Genomic DNA, 27,458 nt, shown 5'->3' with positions numbered 1-27,458 from the left:
GAAAAGGCAAAACTATGGAGACTATAAAAAACCTAGTTGCCAGGAGTTAGGTTTAGGGAGGGATGAATAGGGAGAGCTCAGAGGATTCTTAGGGCAATGAATCTACCCTAAATAGTGATATATGTCATTATACATTTGTCCAAACCTAAACAATGTAGAACGCCAAGAATGAACCCTCATGTAAACTATGGACGCTGAGTGATAATGATGTGTCAATACAGGTTCACTGATTATATAACAAATGTACCACTCTAGTGGGGGATGTTCATAATGGGGAGGGTATTCACATGTGAGGACATGAGGTATTTGGAAAAATCTCTCCATCTTCCACTCAATTTTGCTATGAACCTAAAACTGCCCTAAAAAATAAAGTCCATTCATGAAAAAACAAACCTAAACAAACAAACAAAAAGAGCATCAGTAACCTGTGGGACAATAGCAAGCAATCTAACCTATGTGTATAATCAGACTCCTAGAAGGAAGGTCTGGGACACAAAAATATTTGAAGAAATAAAGCCTGAAATGCACCCAGATGATGAAACTATAAACCAACTAATCCAAGAATATCAATAAATTCAAGTAAAAGAAACATAAAATCAAACTAAAGTAAATCACAGTGAAACTGCTGAAAACTAGTGATAAAAAGAAAATCTTAAATGCCCAGTGGAAAAAGATACATTGTATTCAGAAGAACAAAGAGAAAGAGCCAATTTCTTATCAGAAGCCATTCAAACCAGAAGACAATGAAAAGACCACTTTAAAGTACTGAAAGAAACTGTCAACCTACAATTTTAAACTCAGCAAAAAAATATATTTTAAAAATGAAACACAGACTTCTTCAAATGAACAAAAGCTGAGAGAATTAATCACTAGTAGGACAATACAAAACTAAATGTAAAAGAAATTCTTTAGCCAGAGAAAAATGATATCAGATAGAAACTTGGACCTACATCAAGAAATGATGAGTGCCAGAAATGGCAAATATATGGACAAATATAAAAGACACATTTATCTCACTTTTAATCTCTTTAAAAGATAATTATTTATGTTTATATTTATTATAATGTAGTTTATAAAACATATAGAATTAAAATGTATGACAATAAGAGTATAAAAGATAGGGAGGAATGTTTTTGTATAATTTGCAGACTATGATAAGTTAAACATATATCCTAAAAAACTTAATGCAACAGCTAAAGAAAGTAATATTAAACCAGCCAATTAGTGGAGATTAAACAATATTTTTTTAAAAGAAAAAGGGAAGAAATTAGATGAGATAAATACAAAATAAATAGGATGGTAGATATAAATCAAGTAGTATTAATAATTACATTAAATGTAATGATCTGAACACTAAAATTGAAGACATAGATGTCAGATTGGATTTATTTTTTTAAAAAAGAAAGGATCCAGCTATGTGCTGTCTACAAGAAATCCACTTTAAATATAGAAATAGAGATGGAGATAGAGATAGGCTAAAAGTAAAAGGATGGGAATATATATACTCTGAAAATACTACTCAAAAGAATGATGTAAGAGTTACCTTACCAGTAAGAACATTGAATCAATCATCATAAAGCTCGCAACAAAGAAAATTCCAGAATTCCAGAACTAGATGGCTTTACTTATGAATTCTACCAAACATTATAGAATAATTAATACTAATATTTCTCAAACTCTTCCCAAAAATTGAGGAGGAAGAAACACTTCCAAACTCATTTTATCAGGCCAGCATTACCCTGATAACAAAACCATACAAGGATACAACAAGAAAAGACTATTATAGGCCAATATCCCTGATAAACATAAAGGTAAAACAACAACAACAAACAAGCCAAAAAAAAAAAAAAAAACCCTCAGTAAAACATTAGCAAACTGAATTAAAGAATACATTAAAGGATCATATACCACAATCAAGTGGGTTTCCAGGGATGCAAGGTTAGTTCAACATCCTCAAATCAATCAATGTGCACATCCCATTAACAAAATGAAGGATAAAGATCATATGAACATCTCAATGTTCATACAGAAAAAGTATTTGGCAAAATCAAATATTCATTCAAAGTAAAAACTCTCAACAGAGTGGGTGTAGAGGGAACACACCTCAATATAATCAAGGCCATATATACAAGTTCACAGCTAAGATCACATTTTATATTGAAAAGCTGGAAGATTTTCCTCTGATATAAGGAAGAAGACAAGGATGCCCATTCCAACCACTTTTATTCAACATAGTACTAGAAGTCCTAGCCAGAGCAGCTAGACAGGAAAAAGAAATGAAAAGCATCCAAATCAGAAAGGAAGAAGTAAAACTGTTTCTATTTGCAGGTAATATGCTATTATATATAGGAAACCCTAATGACTCCACCAAAAACTGTTAGAAACTAATTAATTAATTAAAGAAAGAAATTAAGAAAAATTGCAGAAAACACAATACACAAAAATCAGTTGTGTTTCTATGCAATAATTATGAACTAATGGATAAAGAAGAGGATATATATACATATATATACATATATACATATATATGTATATATATCCATTCCATTTCATATATATATGAAATTCCATATATATTCATATATATATATATATATATATATATATATATATATATATATATGGAATGGAATTGAATATTTCTCAGCCATCAAAAAGAAAGAACTCTTGGGGCACCTGGGTGGCTCAGTGGTTGAACATATGCCTTTCGCTCAGGTCATGATCCTGGGATCCTGAGGGGAGCCTACTTCTGTCTCTGCCTATGACTCTGCCTCTCTCTCTGTATCTCTCATGAATGAATAAATAAAATCTTAGAAAACAAAGAGTGAATGCTTGCCATTTTCAATGACATGGATGGAGCTAGAGTAAATTATGTTAAGAGAAATAAGTCAGAGAAAAACAAATACCTTATGATTTCATATTGCCTCATATGTGTCATTTAAGAAACAAAATGGATGAATATATGGGAAGGACTGAATAAGGGGAAAAAAGAGAGAGAGGGAAACAAACCTTCAGAGACTCTTAACAATAGAAAACAAATTGAGGGTTGAGGGTTGTTGGAGGGACGTGGGTGGGAAATGGCTAGATGGGTGATGGGTTTAAGGAGGGCACTTATTGTCATAAGCACTGGGTAATGTATGTAAGTGATTAATCACTGAATTCTACTCCTGAAACCAATATTGCAGTATATGTTAACTAACTAGAATTTTAAAAAGAACAAAAAAATGTGGAATTCATAGAAAGGAGAACAGGTCTTGGGGATCAAGATTTGGGAAATGACTTGCTTGAAGCACAGACCAAGACCTTGAGTGGTGGTAGTTCTAAGAGGAAAGATGTGCTAAGCAAAGTTTGGAGAGTGAGGTGACTTATGAACTAGACAGTGGAGAATACCTATGATTTAGACATTGGTGAGTAAGGAGTGCTCCAGGAGGAGGTAACTGCTAGAACAGAAGTAAGGTGGAACAAAGTGAGAGCACTTACAGGGAAATCTAAAGCCGCAATCCTCAATTACCAAGTAGGGGAGGCCAGCATCAATGTATTCTTGGTTTTCGTGTCTCAGAGAAGAGAGTTCATGAAATATATTTTCAACCTACCCTTTCTTGATGAACTGAAATTATAGTCATCTTGAAAGATAACTACAAGATTATTAAAGCCTAGGCAAGTAAAGGAGTATATTATTTTTCCTATTCTGTATCTTATACTTATTTCTAAGGTATTTATTACTTGGGTATTTATTTTATTATTTCAATAATAGAAGCTATAAAGCTCAATAAAACCAATAAAAAATAACAACTGTACACCTATATTACATCACACAGAAAAATCAACTCAAAATGGATTAAAGACCTGAATGTAAGACCTGAAACTCTATAAAACTGTCCTCCAAGAAGAAAACATTCTTCTTGACATTGGTCTTGGCAATGATTTTTTAGATTTGATACCAAAGCAAAGATACGAAAAACAAAAATAAACCAGTGGGGCTGTATCAAACTAAAAACTTCTGCACAGCAAAGGAAACAATCAACAAAATGAAAAGTCAACCTACAGATGGAAGAAAATATTTGCAAATCATATATCTTCTAAGGAGTTAATATCCAAATTACATAAAGAACTCATACAACTCAATAGCAAACAAACAACCTGATTCAAAAATGCGCAGAGGAACTGAACATACATTTTCCCAAAGAAGACATGCAAATAGCTAATAAGTATATGAAAAGGTTCTCAACATCACTAATAATCACCAGGTAAATGTAAATCAAAACCACACTGAGCTATTCCCTCACACCTGTTAGAATGGCTGCTATCAAAAAGGAAAGAGATAAAAAGTGTGGGCAAGAATGTGGAGAAAAAGTTGAAAAAGTTAGAGGGAAGGTGGGTGAGGTTGCCAGGGATAGTGGATGGGTAAAATAGGTAGAGGCTGGTAAAAAGGCTACGAAAAGAGTACAAACTCTCAGCTATAAGATAAATGAAGTCTGAGGATCAAATGTATAACATGGTGACTATAGTTGATAATGCTATATTATAAAATTGAAATTTGCTAGCAAAGAAGAACTTAAATTTTCTTACCGAGAAAATTTTAAAAGAGAAATATGCGATGTGATGGATCTGTTAACTACCTAAATGGTGGAATCACTTCACAATGTATATGTACACCAAATCATCAAAATGCACACGTTGAATATCTTGCAATTTTATAAGTGTATGATGCCTCGATAAAGCTGAACTTTAAAAATTATTATAGGTTAATACATAAAAATGAATGTAATCTTTTAAGAAAAGAGGGTGGCATAAAATATCCACTATATAATAATAGTTATTATTGTTGTTCACTCTGGATAACCTGCTGCTCTCTCCTTAGCTGTCATTTCTTAATCTGAAAAAGGGCACAAATAGAGAGCCTCGAAGTTCCCTATAACTCTAGATGCCAATGTTTATGAGCCATAATATTACGGAATATAAACCTTATGTTATCTCAAGATAGTGTACTCTGTTAAATACTTATTTAAATCTATTACTATTTAACAAAGCCCAACAGTGTAAACAGAGTAAAAATATGAGAAATAGTGTTTTATTAAATTCTAGTCATTAAAAAACAAAACAAAACAAAGTTGGGCAAATCTGTACAATAAAAAGCTAGAAAGGAAATTTTTACAAATAAATGTATAATATGAATACACTTAGTCTCCATAGATGTTTATTTATTCACTGATCTGCATAAAGGAATAAAACCAAATTAAGATCCAGAGAAACAAAGTCATTTCATTATCAGGAACCTTCATTTATTTAACCTCTCCTCCCTCTTAGAGGATTCTCACAAAAGGTGATGTCACACTGGATCCAACCATACAGAGCAGACCCTGAGCTAACAGTTTAACATCATCATAGCTTTGAACTCCACATGCCGCCCCAGACATACACATCTTATTATGGCCAGGATCTAACCACATAGGCACCTTTATTAAAAGAACCATTTTTTAGTATGCTTACTTTTAATATAGTAGGAAATTATAGGATCCAATCCTGGTGTACCTAAAAAGATAATCTCTGTAAGAAAACTAGAAAACACAATTTGCTTTTTGCTTACATTCTATTTTAATTATATTCGATTCTTTTAGGAATTGCTTTGAAAACAAAAAAGAATCTCTTTGAGAAGTATATAACTGACAGCCACAATGTGAAATCACACAGAACAAAAAACAATGTAAAATAGTGGGTACTATTTTAAAGAATGTATGATTAATAACAGTCATTTGTTTCTTAGGCTGTTACTGCAACTGCAAAATAGAGCCTGCCCTCTTATCTCAGAGGAACAGTCGTCCTGTCTCCCTCTCAACTAAACCCCCACCACTGTACTTGATAACCTACCCTAAAAACTATGCTCAAGTTTTAGAGCTCTATCTGTACCTGTGTCTGTATCTTCATTTCTGAATCTATCTATATTTCTCTGTAACTTATCACCATATCTATCTTTCTCCATGCAGTTTTTGCCTCAAACTACAATCCTATTTTTCTTTTACTAACAGATTTCTAAGGGGGGGGGGGAGAAAAGTAGTTTCCACTTTAAGTGCTTACTAACTCATTCTTTAAGGCCTTGAAGTATAGCTTCCTACCTCACAACATCTCCAAAGTAACTAAAATCCTTTGTAATGGGTGGAATAATGTCCCCCACCCTCAAATTTATGCACGCCCAGAACCTGTGAGTGTGACCTTATTTGGAAACAGGTCTTTGCAGATGGAACCAAGTTAAGAAGCGACCATATTAATTTAGAGCAAGTCTTAATCCGATGGCTGATGTCCTAATAAGAAGAGGGAAATTTGGACATAGAGACACAAGACACTCAGAAGAAGATGGCTATGTGAAGGAGTCAAGTGTGCAGTTACAAGTGAAGGAATGTCAGATTGCCAATCACCATGAGAAACTAGAAGAGGCAAGGAAAGATTCTTCCTTAGAGCCTTGGGAGAGGGAGCATGGCCCTGCACACAACTTGATTTGGGACTTCTGTCCTCCAAAACAGTGAGAGTAAGTTTCTGTTGTGGTGAGCCACCCAGTTTACGGTATGTTGTTAACTAGGAAACTAATACATTCTCCTAAATCACAAAATCCAATTGTCCTTCCTATTTCTCATTTCCCTCAGTTTAAGGAAGGCTTAACTGTACCTTTTATAGTAGAATTCCTACATTGGATTTGAGGGCTCCACTAACATACTCATGAACTCCTTTCCCTCCTTCTTTGCCGTTTTGTGGGCTTTCTCCAAAATTCTGTGTCCTTTTTTTCCTTCCTTCACCTATAGGCCCACTCTTACTCTCCAGATTTTAACTAATGCTTGTATATAGATAACTTCCACACTGAAATCTTCAAGTCTGACCTTTTTTAGAGCTTTTTTAGAGCTTAAGTCCTATGTTTTTTTCTCTTTCTTTCTTTCTTTCTTTCTTTCTTTCTTTCTTTCTTTCTTTCTTTCTTTCTTTTTCTTTCCTTCTTTCTTTTCTTTCTTTTTTAAATAAAGATTGTATTTATTTATTCATGAGAGACACAGAGAGACAGAGACATAGGCAGAGGGAGAAGCAGGCTCCCTGCAGGGAGCCTGATGTGGGACTCCATCCTGGCACTCCAGGATCACACTTTGAGCCAAAGGCAGATGCTCAACTGCTGAGCCACCCAGGTGCCAAGTCCAATGTTTTCAACAATGGTGATTTTAAAATTCTATGTTTTGTTTTGTTTTCATTTTTATGGGCAATTTTCTAGTAAAAGTGTATAGTTATGTGTGCTAAGCACTTTACACATATTAACTTGATAATATTCACAACAACCTTATGAAGCCATTACTATTATTATGTACTTATTATTAAGATGAGGAAGCTGTGTGGGGTGTGGAATGATTACATATCTTGTCCAAGGCCCTGCAGTAAGGTGTGGAGCTGGGATACAGACCTATACAATTTGACCAAGTGCAGTGATTCTTAAGCATCTAGGAAATGCACACTTCTTTGAGAATTTGCTGAACTGGTCATTCTCTGCAGAAAAATTAAGTTTCCCATATAATTTTAGAGCATTTAAGCATCTATTTGAAGTCCACTTGTGGGGGGCCCTGGTGGCTCAGTTGGTTAAGTGTCTAACTCTTGATTTTGGCTCAGATCATGATCTCAGGATCGTGAGATAAACAACACATTGGGCTCCATGCCAAGTGTGAAGCCTGCTTAAGATTCTCTCCCTTTCTCTCTGCCCTCCCCCAAATACTCTCTCTCTTAAAAAAAGAAAAAAATGAAGTCCACTTAATGGATATCAAGAACAGCTGTATTGGAAAAAACTGAATTATTATAAACATATTAGGAATAAGAAAAAATAACTGGATTCAGTCTCATTTGATTCATTAATTTGATTCCCTAGGAAAACAGCAAATTAGTAGATCTTTATTATAAAGAAAACAGTGAACATCATGTTTATTAATCCAACATGAATTAATGAATGGGTCCCAGTTTAGAAGGGAAGCAAAAACATATAAACAAATGATTACAATGAAATGCAATAGTTATGACAAGGACAATAACCCTTGTGGATCTGTGGAGAATAATACAAAAGGCCAGTGGTGAACACAAACATCAGATTAAGAAAATAATTTTAATTAGGTTTAAAAAAATCCATGCAGGAGATGATTAGAGAGATTCTAACCTAATGTAGTGGAAATAATCTTTCTCAATGAGCAAAAAGGAATAGATCCAAGGGTTACCAAAGAGAAAAAACTGTCCAAATAAGGGGGCAATTAGACACACATGATGACAGAGAGAAAGGGGAATCAAGGACAACTCTGAGATTGCTAAATAGGATGATTGCGCACAGAAATGTCATTAACTGAGAGAGGAAATAAGAGAAGGGGGTTGGGGTGAGGAGAAAAAAATTCCATTTGGACATACTGAGTTTAAGATTAGATTCAGGCATCCATGCAGAGATGTTTAGTACTTAGAATATAATGAAGAGTTCAGATAAGAGACGGGGATAAATATTGCAGAATCAAAGACATAGCTGAAGAAATGAAATGGATGAATTATTTGAAATATGATGTATAAATAGCAAAGGGATTTGTAATCCATCAGAGTTCTTCACAGAAACAGAATAGGAGTTGTGCATGTGTGTATGTGTGTGTGTATTTTAAAGAGATTTATTTCAAGGATTGGCTCACGTGATTGTGGGGGCTTTGGCATTCTGAAATCCGAAGGGCACATAAGTCTGCAATTTTTCGGATGGGCAGTCCAGCAGGCTAGAAACTCAGAAACTCAGGCAGAGGGTGATATGACAGTCTTGAGGCACGATTTCTTTTTCTCCAGAAAACCTGTTTTTGCTCTTAAGGTCTTCCAATATTGGATGAGGCCTACTCACATTATCTTCTTAAAGTGAATGGATTTTAGGTGTTAGCCAAAACCTACTAAATATTTTCTATTAGTGCTTGATTAAATAACTGGTTTATTTACTACAGCCTAGCCAAGTTCACACATACAATCAGCCATCACAGGAGTGAATACTCCTGTGGGGAGCACCTAACAGTCAATGGGAAAATGAAAGTATAAGGACAAGTAGTCAGAGAGGTAGAGAACTTGTAGACAGGGATCACAGAAACCAAAAATAAAAGATAATCAATAAGATGATCAAAAGTGTCAAGCCCTATGCAGGGTCACATGAGATAAGAGCTGAAATCTATTCTTCGACTTTATCACTTAGTAATTAATTGTGACCCCAGTGACATCTATTTTGATGGAGTTTGAGGGAAGCGGAGAAGATTGTAGTGGATTGAAAAGTGAAAGGGAGTTGAGGAAGTAAAAGCCTAATTGCAATATATTAGTAGGAATAATAACTGAAATGTTCCAAAAAAACACTTTCCCTTTCTTCAGTTGGGGCCTCCTTACCACCAAATTATTTGGGTCTTCCCCAAGGCTAGAACCACTCCCTGAGAGGCCACCCCAGCAACAGGTGCAGTCATGGCTGTTTAGATGCCAAGCATTATGGAAATTAGCTTCATGTCACAGATGACAAAGTAGACATTAAAATGGAAATTCTGGTGATATTTTTAAGAGATATAAGAGAATCCCTAAAAAGTTCTATTTTTTTTTTTTGGGTGGAAAGAAATGCCAATATATTCATTAACAAATATTATTTTTAAAAATCATGGGTAATCTGTATACTTCTCTGGTATCAGAAAAGATTCAATCTATTACATGTCCAGTTTTATAAGTTTGGATGACTACAGATAGGCACACTTAATAAAGAGGGCATTTATTTATTTATAGATTTATTTATTTATTCATGAGAGACACAAACTGAGAGAGGCAGAGACATAGGCAGAGGGAGAAGCAGGCTCCTTGCAGGGAGCCCGCAGCAGAACTTGATCCTGTATCCTGGGATCACGATCTGAGCCAAAGGCAGGTGCCCAACTGCTGAGCCACCCAGGCGTCCCTAAAGAGGGCATTTATAAGAAATGAGTGCATAGAATCATTTCATCATGATAGTTAACATAGAACTTAGATTGATGCTTATCCAGGTAAGTCTTATTCTGTCTCAAAGTCAAGGAGAGGTATTACTTGAAATAAAAAGGCCTTCTAAAATATTTGAATTTCACAACTGGTAGAAATTTGACATATAATCATAATACTTATTTGATAAAACAATAATCTTAATGTGTGTTTCTTAACCAAAAAAAATATATATATATACAATTATCTGGGCTTCTCCAAGGCTAAAACTACTCTTTGAAGAGCTTCTTCCAGTTTTCAGAAGACCATTGGATCTATGAATTAAAAACAAAATTCTATAAATTTTTTTTTAACATTGGTATTGGGGTAGAGGTCCTATACTTAATTTATAGGCTAATCATGATATATATGGTTTTACTGTCAATGAAGACTTTACCTAATTCATAAATATTTCTGCAGACCCAATACATTAAAATACTTTGGTAAATGAAACTGCTTCTCATTTTTCCCATTTAAAAATAAAAGACAAGGGCAGCCCCAGTGGCTTAGCAGTTTAGCGCTGCCTTCGGCTCGGGATGTGATCCTACAGACCCGGGATGGAGTCCCATGTCGGGTTCCCTGCATGGAGCCTGCTTCTCCCTCTGCCTGTGTCTCTGCCTCTCTGTGTGTCTGTCATGAATAAATAAAATCTTAAAAAAAAAAAAGTAAAAGACAAAAGGCTAAATAAAACTACTGAAAAAAAGAAATCTTTTTAAAAAGTAATAGTGAAAACAAATTATCCAGAAGCACAACCAAGGGCGAGGAAAATGCCCTTGTAATAAAGAGCAGGACACCTTATCAAATGGAAAGTTGGGGAAATCACACAGGAAGGCTTTTTTAAAATTATTCAAAAAATTTTATTGTAAAATCTTAAATTCAATCCATCATCCAGTGTTCATTCCAACAAGTGCACTCCTTAATTTCTGTCATCCATTTCACCCATTCCCCCACCCCATCATCTTCCTCCTGGTAACCATTAGTTTGTTCTCCATAGTGAAATCTGATTCTTGGTCTCTCTCTCTCTCTCTTCTTCACTCTCCTTTTTTCCTCTAGTTGTTTCGTTTCTTAAATTCTACATGAGTGAGGTAATATGGTATTTGTCCTTCTCTGATTTATTTCACTTAGCATTATAATCTGTAGTTCTATCCACGTCATTGCAAATGGCAAGATTTCATTTTTTATGGCTGAGTAATATTCCGTCACATATTTTCTTTCTTTGTTCATTCACCTATCAATGGACACTTGGGCTGTTTCCATATTTTGGCTATTGTAAGTAAGGCTACAATAAACAAGGTGCATGTAAACCCCCTTTGAATTAGTGTTTTCATATTTTGGGGGTAAATATCCAGTAGTACAATTGCTGGACCATAAGATAGTTGTTTTAAAGATTTTATTTATTTTAGAGAGAGCAAGCAAGCACAAGAGGAGGAGCAGAGGAAGAGGGACAAGGAGACTCCACGCTGAGCACAGAGCCCAACACTGGGCACAATCCCATGACCCTGAGATCACAACCTGAGCCAAAACCAAGAGTCAGACACTCAACCAACTAAGCCACCCAGACATCTCATAAAGTAGTTCTATTTTTAACTTTTTGAGGAATCTCCATACAGTTTTTCAGAGTGGCTGTACTAGTTTCTATTCCTATCAACAGTGCAAGAGAGTTATTGGTTCTCCATATCCTTGCCAACATTTGTTATCTCTTGCGTTTTTGCTTTTAGCCATATAATAAGAGTGAGGTGATATCTCATTGTAATTTTGACTTGTATTTCCTTGATGAGGAATGCTGTTGGGCATTTTTTTCATGTTTATTGGCCCCCTGTATGTCTTCTTTGGAGAAATGTCTGTTCATGTCTTCTGCCCATTTTTTAATTGGATTATTTAGGGTTTTTTTGGTGTTCAGTAGTATCAGTTCTTTATGTATTTTGGATACTAATTCTTCATGGGATATGTCAGGTGCAAATATCTGAAATAGGAAGGACTTCTTCTATTTTTTTTAAGTAGGTTCTATGCCCAGTGTGGGGCCCAGTGTGGTACCTGTACTCATGACCCAGGGATCAAGACCTGGGCTGAGATCAAGAGTCAGTTGCTTAACCAACTGAGCCACCCAAGTGCCCCAGGAAGGGCTTCTTAATCATAGCTCAAAGTGTCTGAAGATTTCACTATCAGAAAGACTAAGACTTAGCCTCTGAGGGAGGAACGTATAATCTGTTTTTACTGCAGGCCTGTGCGTAGGCAGGCAAAATGAACTGTTCTCCCTCCCATTCTTCTTCTCACCTCCTCTGCAGGATCAGTCTTAACCCCAAACTCTTGGTTATTATCAGTTCCTTCACATTAAACATGTGTTTAGATGAAATCTTTGAGTTTGTGTGTGTATGCACACAGACATGTATCATGCATATATATAACTTTTTTTTTTTTTTTTTTACCAAGCATAACTGACCATTTTCTAACCTTCCTACCTGCAGTGAATCAAGTATTACTGAATGTGGATCATGTGAAAAATGCCATACTAAATATGGTGGAAGGAGGGAGAGTGGTTAGCAGGGTAAAAAACTAAAATATACTTCTCCTTAATAAATTTTAAGTTTCTTTTTGTTCCTTTGCTTGAGTTCAACTAGGCTTAAAATATGTTTGGCATTGGCAGTTAATGAGAAAATTAAGAAACTAATCAAGACTTCTGGCTTTCAAGGATTCACACCTAACAATGTCTGTTTGTTGATCTGATGCAAGGGAACAGACTCTCTGCATACTGGAGTTGAGGACCCATAGATAGGAAAATATAGTAGTTTAATGTGGAATCAAATGCAGCCAGGGTCCAATCCCAGATCTAAACACTAAATTTTAGTTTCTTCATTTATAAGATACACAATGTTAAATATATCTCAATTATATGAGAAAACTTATTTCAAAGCAACGTGTATGGCTCCTAGCATATGGCAAAAGATTTTTAAAAGATAGTGATTATTATTAAAATATATAGTCTAAATCTCTGACTTAATAGATAAAAACACCAAGACTCCTAAAGACTATCTAAGGCTAGTGAGCAGATCTGCTATGTCTAAAACTAATGACAAAATTAGGACTAAAACCCAGAATGATTTAACTGGGAGAACCAGACTTCACTCTGAGAACTAAGCATTTCCAGAAAGTGTGCTAAGGCAGTTTTCACATTTTACAATAGTCTAAGCACTCAAAAATTTCAACCAGATGATACTACTTTTACTAAATTAACATTAAGCCATAATTTTCTTCACTGCTTTTTCAAGAACTGCATAAATGTTTTCTGCTTCAGTGCTAGAAATGATCATACTTCTTTTGCTTTTCACTAGAATATAAGTTTTTTTTTTAATTTTTAAAGCTAAACTTTATAGGAAAATATACCTATTTCAGTATGCTTACAGTTGCCTTTGAGTTCTCTTCCTCTTTTGGCCCTTCACTGCTTTTCTCTGCTGCTATACTTTACTACAATAGTAGGGACACAGTATGCTGCTCTGCTTTTGAGGACTACGTTGCACTAAATTATCTTCACTCTTCCCCCTTGGCCCTTCTCTATTTCAGTACTGATGACTCACCCTGGTAGACCTGTAACTACCAGGACTGATGATCAATGGTCCAGTCCTTGATTTTCTTAGCACTCAAACGAGGCAGATGAGCTACAGAGATTACTCAGAGGCCTAGGTCAGCCAGTAGAAGAGACACCTAAAGGGGCAGCTGCATAGTCAAGAGGTTGGGGCTCACTGGAGTGATGGATCTATCAGACTACCATATTTGCAGCCTGCAAATCTTGACCATGCTGCTCACCATCCCTTCCTCACTGACCTCTGAAACAGTGGGTGCTCTGTGGAAGAAGCTTAAATTTTGAAGTTGGCTGAACTAAGCTCAAATATGGTTTCCACCACTTACTAGCTTCATGCCTTCGATTAAGGTCCTTAACCTCCCTAAATCTTAACATGCTCATCTATAAAATAGGCCTTATCCCTACTACAGGGATTGTGGTAAGGGGTAGCTGATTCAATGAACATAAAACACAAATCATAGCAAGCTCCTAGCAAGATTTTGATTTGACAGATGCCGATCTTTATTCTATCTTGTCTGCTATTATTTTTTTATTACACATTAAAGATAGGTATTTAATTAATGATGAAGGTATATTGGGGAGAATATGGTTGAGTAACTGGTGATTATTTTTATACAAGTGCCTTTCCATTAGGAAAATAAATTATTTTAAATCCTAACATATAAAATGTCATTTTGAAAAATTGCATTTCTCTAATGACTAATGTTTTGTACCCTTTCCTCTGTTTACCAGCCATTAATAAATCTTGGGTGAAATGTCATTCAAGATTTTTTTTTTAAGATATTTATTTATTTGACAGAGAAAGAGAGAGAGAGTAGAGAGAGAACACAAGCAGGTGGAGTGGCAAGCAGTGGGAGAGGGAGAAGCGAGAGCCCCATGTGGGGCTCAATCCCAGGACCTTGAGATCATGACCTGAGCTGAAGACAGCCACTTAACTGACCAAGCCACCCATGTGTCCCCAAGGCATTTTTTAAAAAATCATATTTTCTTATTTTTGAGGAGTAGTGTGAAATAAGAAATATATATGTTGGTTACTGCCCTCAATTCCTGACATAAAGCTCCTAAAACCCTTATAAAATAAGGACGCTAGGAGAATATTTTGTTCTAATATTTAGTCAAATTTGACCTCGCTTCCTGACACAGACCTCCTAAGAAGACCTTTGTAACTTCCTGAGTGATAAGGGCATCTAACACTGAGGTCCTGAATCCTTTGGAGCTTCATGGGTGATAGGAACATTTTTTGCTCTAATGAGGTGACTCTTGGTGGGCTCCTAGATGGGGACTGGTCACCAAAAAAAGACAGCCATGTTTAGAAGCTTAGAACACTCAGTTCCACCCTCCAATATCTGGAGAGGGGACAGGGGCTGGAAATGGAGTTAATAAATCAATCATGTCTATGCGATGAAGCCTGCATAGAAATTCCACCAGTTCAGGGTTTGGGGAGTTTTTGGGTTGTTGGACACATTTATGTGCCAGGAGAGTAGCACACCCTAGGTCTACAGGGACAGAAGTTCTTCTGCTTGGAACCCTTTCAGACCTCAACCTAGGTATCTCATCATCTAGCTATTCACATGTAACCTTTATCATATCCTTCACTGTACAACACACTGGTAAACATAAATGTTTCCGTGAATTCTGTGAGCTGTTCTAGCAGATGATTGAATCCAAGAAAGGAGTCATGGAAACCTTCAATTTGTAACTAAACTGGACAGAAGTTGTGAGTAACCTGGTATGATATTGTGATTTATAACAAGAAATATATTTCGTCTTCATCCACTGTTCCTGGCACATAGCTCCTAAAAGCTTAGAATTTCCTATACAGTAGCCCACCTTATCCATGGTTTTATTTTCCATAGTTTCAGTTATCCATGGTCAACCTCTATCTGGAAGCAGGTGATCCTTCTGACATACTGTGAGTTCAGTAGTAGCCCAGTGCTATACCACATACCCAATGCTATGTTACTGAACTCACTTCATCTCATCACCCAGGCATTTTAGCATTTGATATCACAAGAAGGGTAAACACAGTATAATAAAATATTTTGAGAGACCACATTCATTTATTGCAGTATAGTTATAATTGTCCTATTATTATTGTTACTAGTCTTTTACTGTGCCTAACTTGTAAACCAAACTTTACCATAGGTATGCATGTATAGGAAAAAAAAACCTACTTACATATAGGGTTCAGTACTATCTGCAGTTTCAGGCATCCACTGGGAATCTTGGAGCATACCCCCTACTGACAAGAGGGGAGGGACTACTGTACAAGACCCATAGGGCATCATTTGTTATACTATTTGCCTTTTGTCCTTAGTTCCTCAAATAGCTCCAAAACCATAAAGGTAAAAGGAGTGTCTTGTCATTCATGACAAGCCCCTTTCAACCATACCCAAGTTAATGTTTAGGAGCTAACTTTGTAAATCCTAAGGAGCTGAGGGCCACTTGCCAAGAGAACCCACCATCATTAGAGACTTTCAGTCCCATCTCCTTGACTCCCAATCTCCAGAATGGAGAGAGGGGCTGGAGGTTGAATCAATCAGTGGCCAGTGATTTTATCAATCATACCTATGCAATAGAGCATCCACAAAAACGCCAATGAAGAAGCTTTAGAGTTCCCAGGTTGGTGAACACCTAGAGATGGTGAGTGGTAAGCCCAGACAGCACAGAAGCTCTATGCCCCTTCCCTCATATGTTGCCCTATGCATCACTTCCACTTGGCCATTCCTGAGCTATAACCTTTTATAATAAACCAAAAATCTAGTAAGTAAAATGTTTCTGAGTTCTGGGAGCTGCTATAGCAAAGCAATCGAATCCAAATACAGGGTGGTGGAAACCTATCTATAGTTCATTGGTCAGAAGCACAAGTAATAACCTGGACTTGCAATTGGCATGTGAAGTGGGGACAGTCTTTTGGGACTGAGACCTTAATCTGTGAGATATGACACTGTCTCCAAGGAGATAGTGTCAAAATGGAGTGAAATTGTAGGACACTTGGTCAGTATCCGCTAAGAACTGGCAAACTGCTTGGTGTGGGGAAAAACATATATCTACCTGGGGACCTCCTGCTTGTGACTGGCCTCTAAAATGGTGGGCAGTGACTAAGCCCTTAACCTGTGGGATTTGTGCTCACTCTGGTTAGTGTCAGAATTGAACTGAATTGTAGGACATGCAGCTGGTTTTGGAGACTGGTTGGTGGGGTAACCCTACACATCTGATGTCCAAAGTAGTGTGACTGAAGTGCAAAAATAAAGAATAAGCAGTTTGTCTTAAAAGAAATATTTAATCTATTTATTCAGATACAAGTCCTTTGTCAGGTATATGCATTTTGAATATTTTCTCTCAATCTGTGACTTTCCTTTTTCTTTTTTTTTTTAAATATTTTATTCATTCATGAGACATACAGAGAGAGGCAGAGAGAGAAGCAGGCTCCCTGTGTAGAGCCTGATGCAGGACTTGATCCCAGGACCCCGGGATCACGACCTGAGGTAAAGGCAGATGCTCAACCACTGAGCCACCCAGGTGCCCCAGAAATTATTCTCTTTAAAATTATTTTCTTGATTTTTCAGTTTCAAAAAGTTAACTGATAATGAATAAGAATATATTTCAATTTTAAAGATATTAAAGTTCACTAAAATATTGTCTCTTACAGTTTGCATTGTTTCATTAAGATTCAAACACAAATTTAAAGGAGTCACATGGATTGTCAGAACTGCAGGAATTTACAATCTATTTCTTTGCCTTTACTTATTCTTTAATATTTATTCATTTAAGTAATCTTTACACCGAACGTGGGGCTCAAACTCACAACCCCAAGACTAAGAGCACATGCTCCTCTGACTGAGCTAGTGAGGCATCCCTTCTTTGCCTTTAAATTATGTACTATTATTTCAAATCTACTATTTAACAAGAGACTGTCCTATATAACGTTGGTCAGAGTATGAGCTACACTTAGAGAAAACTCAAATGATTTCTAACCATTATAAATCCTAAACTTTTTCTTTAAAGGGCCAGATATTAAATACTTTATGTTTTACTGACCATGTATGGTCCCTATTCCAACTACTCAACTCAGCTGTTCTAGTGTGAAAACAACCACAGACAATATGTAAATGAATAAACATGGCTGTAGGGGCAATAAAACTTCACTTATGGACACTAAAACTTGAATTTCACATATCATTTTCATATCATGTGATATTGTTCTTCTCTTAATTTTTTTCAACCATTTAAAAAATGTAACAACCATTCTCCGCTCACAGGCTGTACAAAACAGGCAGCAGGCAGATTTAGGTATGTCATTTACTGACCCCTCTAGCCAAGGGAATGTTTAAGTTTTGTTAATATTCCTTGCTGTCCCCCTTTGTAGGACAGGTCTATTTGTAGTTCACCCTTACACTGAAGGTACAACCCTTTGAGTATAGATCTTTTTACAAGAGAGGTCTTTTATTAGACTGGCCAACTTTGGTAAGCTGTAGTTTGTCTCCCACCCTTGGTACCCTGAGTTGTAGAAATTGAGTTCAGGGTCCCAATTCTTTTGCACAAATTCCTGGGGCAAAAGGCAGCTTTGTGCTACTTTACCTCTCTGGATTTCTGTATTCATACTGCTTTTGGCCTCTGAATTTTTTAAATTTCTTGCCAGTTCAAACATTTTGCCCATCATCAATTGCAGTTTTGACTAGGAGGGTTAGAGGATTTTGCTTCTGCAGAAACAGAGATCCTCTATGCACAAATCATTTTTATTCTCACTAGCTAAAAGCACTGTGTTGTTTTACCCTCTTTTCTTACTTTATAATTTTTAAGTTTTGGAGACTAAAGTCCTAGGGAGACTTTTCGATTTCTTCCTAAGAGTTATACTTCACTCCAGGCTAACATCTCTTAATAAAAGAGTGTCAATCTTAGTGCAATAAATGTAATATTGTTTGACTAGGGTACCTGTAAATGTGGGCAGAAACTTGAAGCAAGATTTAGTTACTGTTATAAACAAATCCTGGATCTATTATTAAATGGCAAATAGAATTTTAAGTTATATCAGTAAGGAATAGCAAATGGAAAAAATAACATTTCTAAGGAATGTAGATTATTTTGTCTATTCAACCCAACTCAAAAGATGTAGGACTCAGTAAGATTTCACAGGCCATCAGCTTTTTTTTTTTTTTTTTTAGGCCATCAGCTTTTAAAGAAGAATCATTTAACTTTCATTGTCTATATGCTCTGAACTGTCCACATCAGTGCAATGTTGAAATGTATTCTCTAAAATGAAGTTCGTGTAATCTAATTCAGAAGTATATCATGATTCTGATAAAATTACTTTGTACGGACAGCTTCTAATAGACTTTGCCAAATAAAAATTTATGCTTTCAATTCAGTTTTTAAGTATCATTCAGAAAAATCTGTACATTGGGATGCCTGGGTGGCTCAGTGGTTGAGCATCTGCCTTTGGTCCTGGGATTGAGTCCTGCACTGGGCTCCCCACCAGGAGTCTGCTTCTCCCTCTGTCTATGTCTCTCCCTCTCTCATAAATAAATAAAATCTTAGAAAAGAAAATCTGTACATGAATCCCAAATTCCTTGCCCCCTCCTCTTTTGGGTGAGAACATTAAAGTTTATTCTCTTAGCAAATTTCAATTATATAATACAGTATTATTAACTAAGTTACCATGCTGTATACTAGATCCTCAGACTATCTTATATCTAAAAGTCTGTACCCTTTTATATACTATTAGCCACCCCAGACCCCTGCCAGCCCCGACAACCACTATTCCATTGTTTCTATGAGCTTGGCTTTTTTTCTATTGAACATATAAATGATAACATATAGTATTTGTCTATCTAGCTTACTTCACTTAGTATAATGTCCTCAAGCTCTATCGATGTTTTTGCAAATGGTAGGATGTCCTTTCTTCTTATGGCTGAACAGTATCCCATTATACAGGTATATACACACACCACATCTTCTTTATCCATTCATCCATTGATGGATACTTGGGTTGTTCCCGTATCTTAGCTATTGGAAATAATACTGCAATGGACAGAGAAGCACAAATAACTCAGTATCTTGTTTTCATTTCCTTTGGAACATGGCCTTTTCTTGGTAAGATAAAAAAAATTCTGGATTATCAACGTAATTCATGTTTTGTAGATGCTTCAGTTTTGGTGACTAGGTTTATTTTGTTTTAGATGGCCTAAGGCTGTTGGATTAAGAATGTGGCTGGCCTTTGTCCCTGTCTCAGGAGGTAGCCTCTAAACTCTGAATTTTCCCAGTGATAGGAGTGTCTTTGTTATTTATGGTGGACTCCAAGAGAGTTTCTGTTAATGAAATGAATCAGGATGGGGACTGGACAAGACAGAAAGACCAATCATATGATTAGAAGGTTGGGACTTTTGAGCCACGTGATATCAACCCCACCACCAGGAAGGAGAGGTAGGGACAGAGACAGAACGGAACCTCGTGGCCAATGATTCAGTCAATTGGCTATGTAATGAAACCCCAATAAAAATTCTGGACACTGAAGCTCAGATGAGCTCCCTTGGCTAGCCAGCGATACTCTATGCACTATCATACATCAAAGGAGGGGTGGTGTGTGGAGGAAAATGTTCTAACTACATGGGGAGAGGACATGGAAATTTCATTATTTGGGGCCCTCCCAGACCTCATTCTAAGAGTCTCTTCTTTTGGCTGGTTCTGACATGCTACTTTTTTGCTATAATAAAACTAAGTATAGTGCTTTCCTGAGTTCTGTGAGTTGTTCTAGTGAATAATCAATCAAACCTGAGGGAGTCATGGGAACCTCCCAAATTTGTAACCAACTGGTAAAAAGTGAGAGAAGTCCTGGGAATTCTCAAGTTTGTAGCTGGTATCTGAAACGAGGGTAGTCTTATAAAGCACTGTACCCTTAACCTATGAAGTCTGGTCTAACTCTAGGTAGTTAGTATTGGAATTGCATTGCAAAGGCTTTACTATACTTACTGCCATATGTATTCCTGCGCTGCTTTCTCTATCTTCAAGTTCCTTGGTTCATATAGGAGTTGTGACCATTTTTAAAAAGTAAACCTACTTTGTATTACATGATTTTTTATAAAGCATTGTAATATAATAGCAGTGATTATTTCTGAATTAGAAATCAGACATATTTTTATTCAACAAATTTTTATTAAATATATTTCATAGGTACATTCTAGTTACTAGGATACAAAGATAAAATACATAATTTCTGCTGCCAGAGAGCTTACAGTCTAGGGAAGACTCGGACAAACCATTATAGTAGAATTAATCAATGCTATAAAAGAAATATGAAATAGTAAGTGTAGCAATGCCAAAAGAGTAGATGAAAAAGAGAAGCAAGAGGCTTGGAAGAAGTGACATCAAGACTGAAGTATGAGAGCTGATCAGAGAATAACCAGGAGGAAGAGGTTAGAAGGGCAAAAGAGAAGCAGGGAAGGTGGAGAGTGGAGTGCTCCCTGGGACCTGATAGAAAGTTGAACTGCATACAGGAGGTAAGAGTTGTGGTTAGAGAGAAACACGGAGCCAGAACACATGGCCCCTATGTACACTATGCTAAGAAATTTGGATCTTATCTTGAATGTAATGGGGAAGCACTGAAGAATTTCAAGCAGGGGAATAAATTCGTGAGAGATAAGTTTCAGAAAAAATAGAGCAGCGTCTTGAATGGATTATACATCAGATGAAACTGGAATCAGTCTTAGGAAGTGATGAAGTAACTTTGGAGGAAAACAGTAAGTTAGTATAGAAAAAAAGGAATTAGAACCATGAGACAGAAGAAGATAAAACTATATTGGATTCAATTGAATTTGAGGGGATAAACACGAGAGGGACATTAGGGTTTGATTTTAATGGTACTTCTCTTCACGAAAAGGAATTGAAGACAAAAAAAGTATCTATGGTAGGAAGAGTACAATTCAGTTTGGCACATATTGAGATACTGTGGAACAAAGTATAGCAGACACACAGTTGAATGGAGAAGGTAGCTCATGAGAGAAACTGCAAATGAAAATACAGATATGAAAGTCATTAACTTGATTAGTTTTTTTAAAGATTTTATTTATTTATTCATGAGAGACACAGAGAGAGGCAGACACACAGGTAGAGGAAGAAGCAGGCTCTTCACAGGGAACCCGATGTGGGACTCGATCCTGGGTCTTCAGGATCACACCCTGAGCCGAAGGCAGACGCTCAACCACTGAGCCACCCGGGCGTCCCTGAAAGTCATGACTTTAAAAGTGATTTTGGAGCCATGGGAGCAAATAAGATCATTAAGTAGGAGTTTGTTTGTTTGTTTGTTTTTTAATTTTTATTTATCTATGATAGTCACACAGAGAGAGAAAGAGAGGCAGAGGGAGAAGCAGGCTCCATGCACCGGGAGCCCGATGTGGGATTTGATCCCGGGTCTCCAGGATCGTGCCCTAGGCCAAAGGCAGGCGCCAAACCGCTGCGCCACCCAGGGATCCCCAAGGAGTTTGTTTTTTTAAAAAAGAAAAAAAAAAGAGTAAAACCAAGAAAGGAATCCAGAGAACAGCAATATTTGAGGACCAGACAGAATTAGAACATACAGGAATTCAAGAGAAAACAGTATCTGCATCCAGTAGCAGATTGTTCCCTGGCTTAATAACATGCAGGTCATGAGACACCATAGCAAGAAGAGTTTCACAGAAATAGGGATGGAAATCAGATAAAATGGATTAAGAAAATGAAAGGGATGAGAAATCTGAGATGACGTCTGACCATATATTCAAAACACTTTTGTGTGAAAGAAGGAAAAGTATAAGGAAATACCTAGATGAGGGCAACAATTAGAGGGAAGCTGTTCTGATTTTTAAGATGGGTACATTCTAATAGGCTAAAAGGAAAAAGCCAGCAGGGAGGGAGAAGTGGAAATTGTGGAAGAGGATAATAGATAAGACAAGGTCTCCGTGACAATGGGAGAAGAGATTCAAAGAAATTCAGACAAGGGGTAGAGGGCATGTGTTTATCAAACAAGATGAGGAATACTGTATTCTGAGTGGGGGAAAAAACAAAGAAACAATGGTACAGAAAGCACTATAAAGAGAAAATTTAAGTTATAACTCGTATTTATAGGACAGGGAATTCAGGAACAATGGAATTCCAACTAATTAGCAGGAAAGCCAGCTAATAGTTGAAAATGATACACAAGTAACAATTTATGTACATTCTCTACAGAAGAGTACCATGCAAAATATCAGGCCCAAAGAATAAGAAATAATTCCACACCATGTTTCCTTTTCCTGAGGATGCCAGGAATTAGCTATTGAAATGAATAGCTAAGTGGAAATTCCTGTTTCTGCTAAGTACACAGAAAGCATGGCCATACTGCAGAGGGGTATTTATAACATTTTAAACTAGTAATCACTATTCATTTTTCTACGAACACAATTTCATAAAAACAGCCCACAAAAACTGACTGAACTCATCCTCTAACTAAAATTTTACAATAGAACTTTTGGCAGTTTGCAAAAAGAAAAAAAAAAAGCCACTCTGAAATGATGATATTAAATAGTTGGCTAGGATCTTCACAAGGTGAGTGACTCATTTCTGCACACCAACCCCACTGGCACCTGATTCACATTTATGCCTCTGCAAAATAAAAATTACTTCACGTGATGGATCTTCAAGATTGCTTGTAAATTAGTAAATCAAATCAAATAGAATATCAAGTGTCTATTTCATTCATTTAATAAACATACATTTTAACTATGTCTCAGTTGCAAAAATGAAGAGAACACTGCCTCTGCCTTCCAGGAATACAAACTCTACTGGTGGGCCGAAAAACAATGAATTATTTTAAGAGGGTATGCACTACTAGGTGTAGGAAAGAGAACACAAAAAAGACACTCCTTTAGTTTAAGAAAGGTTTCCTGGAACAAAGAATATATAAATTAACTCTTAACAATGAAGAGTAGTCTACCTTGAGGAGGGCTATAGGGGTTCTCCAGAGAGTGGGAATGGCAGCAAAATGGTGACAACAAGAAAAACCTGACTTCTGGAAAATGGGTTTAGCATGGCTGCAGTAAAGGATATAAAACAGGGGAATGGAATAAGGATTGGGAAAATCTAAATTAGAAAGGTCTGTATATTATTCTAAGGAATTTGGACTTTTATGTATAGATATGACAGAAGAACTGAGAAATTTTAAAGAGATTACAATGAAATTTCTTTTAAAAAGAGCACACTACTGCAGCGTAAAAGATGGGTTAGGGCAATACTTGAGATAGGGAGACCAGTTAGAAGGCTACTCCATGGTACAAGTGAGAAATGACAAAAGCTAGGATTAAGGCTTGAGCAGCGGACATGGAGAGTATTGGGAAGGTACGCGAATTATTTAGGAGACAAAACTAACAAGACATGAAGAGCAATTAATCAGGGGGTGAGAGAGCATTCTTAGTGTTAGTCTATTGCTAAGAAACTGGCATTCTGGGTAACCTGGAAACTCCAGTTAACATGTCTGCAAGGCTGAAGTCCACCTGCAACACTGTCCCATCTGCAACAAGTTGGGCTCCCTTGAAAATACCCCATCAATACAGTTCCCCCAAACTGTGACATAAATAAACTTTGGTTATCTGGTGAGCAGTCAAACATCCAAGAACAGCTTCCATGTGTTACCTAGATACTATAAAAAGAACAGCGTTAGATCAAGCTATTAGAGCTGCAACCAGTAGAATTAATCTCCCCCATTCCCTTCTCCCGCTGTATTATTTGTACCTCTATTACAGCATGTATCACTGTATACTATCAACTTGTCCCTAGGGAGCAGTTACTGACTATGTTTTCCCCACTTACATACAATCTCCAGAGGGTACAGATAGTAACATGTGCCCAAAGAGTACAGAACACAAAGCCTTAAGCATGACAGGCACATAAATATTTTTTGTATCAAAGCAGGCACAATTATGGCCAGTTAGGTATTACAGGGCTTCAAGTTAGGTGTGGAAGGAATTAAGCTAAATCTTTGCATGTGATGAACACTCATGAGTGTGCGGGAATCTGTCAAAGATGTGATTCTCCAGAAATAAGTAATAATCTCAGCTCTCTCTATGCCTATTCATTCCTGTGTCTAGATGGTTACAAGAAGGGAGAAAAATCTCCCAACTCATTTTAGTTTTGTTGGAATCTCACCATAAAGTGAGGTTTTTGTTTATAATAATCCAATGTGATGGCAGTCCTAGAAAGGCTAGATGAGAGCTCTCCTAGGACCTAGTTAGTTCTTCATGGTTTTAAACATTAAACTGAATGTAGAGTGCTGTTAACTTAGATCTAAATTTATTTTTATTTTTCTGACATTTGACAGAACTTCTAAATGTAAGAAAATGGTTCCAGTTTGGATTCATGTCAGGTTCTAATCAATCCCTGTTCTCCTCTCCCATTTAATTGTACTCATCATGGTCATCCACATTGATTTATATAATTTAACACATTGCAACTTACTTTGCCATTGAGTATATTCAAGACTGATTATCACCTCAGACACATCACTACACTTCTCCGTAGCTGACCTCTCTCCTCTTGATTCCATTAAGCACATCATTACTTGACTGCTCTTCTTAGCAGCACTTACACCAAGACATTCTACAAATATTCAGCATCTATTACGAGCAAAGCATTGATACAGGTATTACAAAGAACATAAAGACAAAACACTCCCCCTTCCCCTTAAAATCTATAGTCTAACTAGAGAAATAAGATACTAAAAGAAATCAAGAGAAAGGAAAGAAATTGCAGCTTAGGTGATGTGGGAAGATACCAGAGATTAAGAGCTTCTAAACTACAATTTAAAGAATAAGATTCCTGCAGGATAAAGTAGGAAAGGAATATTCTATGTGAAGGCAACAACACTGAACAACAGGTGGTGGCCTCTTAAAATTGAGAGATGGTATCAGATAATTAAACAAGACTATCAATACTGGGGCATGAATCTCAGCACATGTTGTCCAGGGAAGACCACTCTTTAAAGTGCTATTTCAGCATGTAATGAGGGACACCTGGGTAGCTCAGCAGTTGAGCATCTGCCTTTGGCTCAGGGCATGATCTTGGGATCTGGGATCGAGCCCCACATCGGGCTCCCTGCGTGGAGCCTGCTTCTCCCTCTGCCTGTGTCTCTTCCTTTCTCTGTGTGTGTCTCTCATGAATAAATAAATAAATAAATAAAATCTTTAAAAAAAATTTAATCAGCATGTAATGATATGGCATGTAGCATTTAAAAAAAACAAAAAGTCATGTAAGACAATATCCAGAGTATCTATCCAAGGAGAAATACCGCATGTGAAAAAGTTTAAGAAATAGGCTATTGGTCACTGGGCCACCATGAGCAGTCCAGCAGTCTGTATGTAGTCTATGTGAATGGCTCTTCTTAAAGTTGTGCAGTGCACAACCTGTTCAAAAGTACTCACTGACCCTGACAGTTTCAGACAGGTAAGTACTTAACTTTTTAGAGATCTTGCTTTTAAGAACTCACTTAAGGTGAGATGGAGCTGAGGGTGAAAAATCTAATCTCTCTTGGAAGACTGAAATAAGTTGTATGGTTTGATCTCTTGAAAAAACAAGGCAGAGATGCATATAGTGACGTAGTGATGAACTAGGTACAAGACAAGGAACTCTACTACTGAGAAACACAGGGAGGCCAGGCAGAAGCAGATGAACAGGAAGCGAATAAGAAATGTTAAGTGAGACCAGTATCAAATTAATATGATTCTGAGTGCAATTTCTTTGGCCCCAGAGTATTATAGGGCCATACCCCCCAAACCTTCTCTCTACTGATGGGAGTTCAAATGGTCACAGAACAAAATTATTAAGAAATTTAAAAAATGTTATCAAATCATTATTCAAGAAAAAAATGTTCAGGGACACCTGGGTGGCTCAGAGGTTGAGCGTCTGCCTTTGGCTCAAGGTGTGATCCCGGGGTCCTAGGATGGAGTTCTGCATCGAGCTCCCTGCATGGAGCCTGCTTCTCCCTCTGCCTGCGTCTCTGCCTCTCACTCTGTATCTCTCATGTATAAATAAATAAAACCTTAAAAAAAAAAAAAGTTCAAAACTTAGTTTTTTAAAGTTATTAATACCACTTCCTTCTTTCATTACAAAATAACATTTTAGCTACATTATAATTTTTATAAGTTTCAAGCATTATCCTGGAAATCCATGTTTTCTGAGTACCAAATATTCTAATTGCAAATTCATTTTTTTTATGGGGAGGGACAGGGTCCTGAAGTGTAGTTTTACTTGAATATATAGAAATTGTATAAAACCAACTGACCAGAGAAAAATTTTTGTTTGATAGTAATATTAACCAATGTTAATTGGTTACTATGTTGTAGGCCTTTGGATATACACTTTACTCATGTTATTATTATATTTAATCCCCACACAGCTTTGCGCAGTGGCAGTATCATAGCCAATGAGGTTTATCCGAGGCGGAATTATTGCTAATATTTAATCCTCACTAAAACCTTAAAGACAGTAATATTTATAATGTTAGCTAACATTTACTGAGTACAAGACACTGTTAAAAATACTTTATATGAACTATTACCTCATTTAATTCACATGATGGTCCTATGAGTAAGAACCTTTATTATCTGCACATAATGTAACTGAAAATATGGGAACTTTCCTAAGATCATTATTGCTAGTAAGAAGAGCCAGAACTCAAGTCCTATAATTTGACTCCAAAGCCCATGCTCTTGACCACAAGTTTTTACTGCTTCTGCAATTGGTATACACAGAATAAACAGTATCTTTGACACTACTGTTAGAATTCTATCTAATATTATTTAATGAATATCTCAAGAAGAACAATAACCAGAAGAAAAGATATGATTAATTCTGTATAAGCCTGGATCCCAGTAAGCCA

At 36.6% G+C, this 27,458-nt stretch overlaps 1 long non-coding RNA gene and 1 pseudogene across 1 annotated transcript in view; one reads left to right on the top strand and one right to left on the bottom strand.

Annotated features, from left to right (window-relative positions):
• LOC129519976 (uncharacterized) overlaps nt 1-27,458 on the bottom strand; it is a 108,707-nt gene that overhangs the window by 72,335 nt on the left and 8,914 nt on the right. The gene's annotated exons all lie outside the window — the stretch shown is intronic.
• Nucleotides 26,974-27,088, top strand: LOC129520377 (U4 spliceosomal RNA; annotated as a pseudogene).

The sequence above is a fragment of the Nyctereutes procyonoides genome, unplaced genomic scaffold (genome assembly GCF_905146905.1).
Source record: "Nyctereutes procyonoides isolate TBG_1078 unplaced genomic scaffold, NYPRO_anot_genome, whole genome shotgun sequence".
Taxonomy (NCBI): Eukaryota; Metazoa; Chordata; class Mammalia; order Carnivora; family Canidae; genus Nyctereutes; species Nyctereutes procyonoides.
The sequence above is the reverse complement of the archived record's forward strand: the minus strand, read 5'-3'. Positions and strand labels throughout refer to the sequence as shown.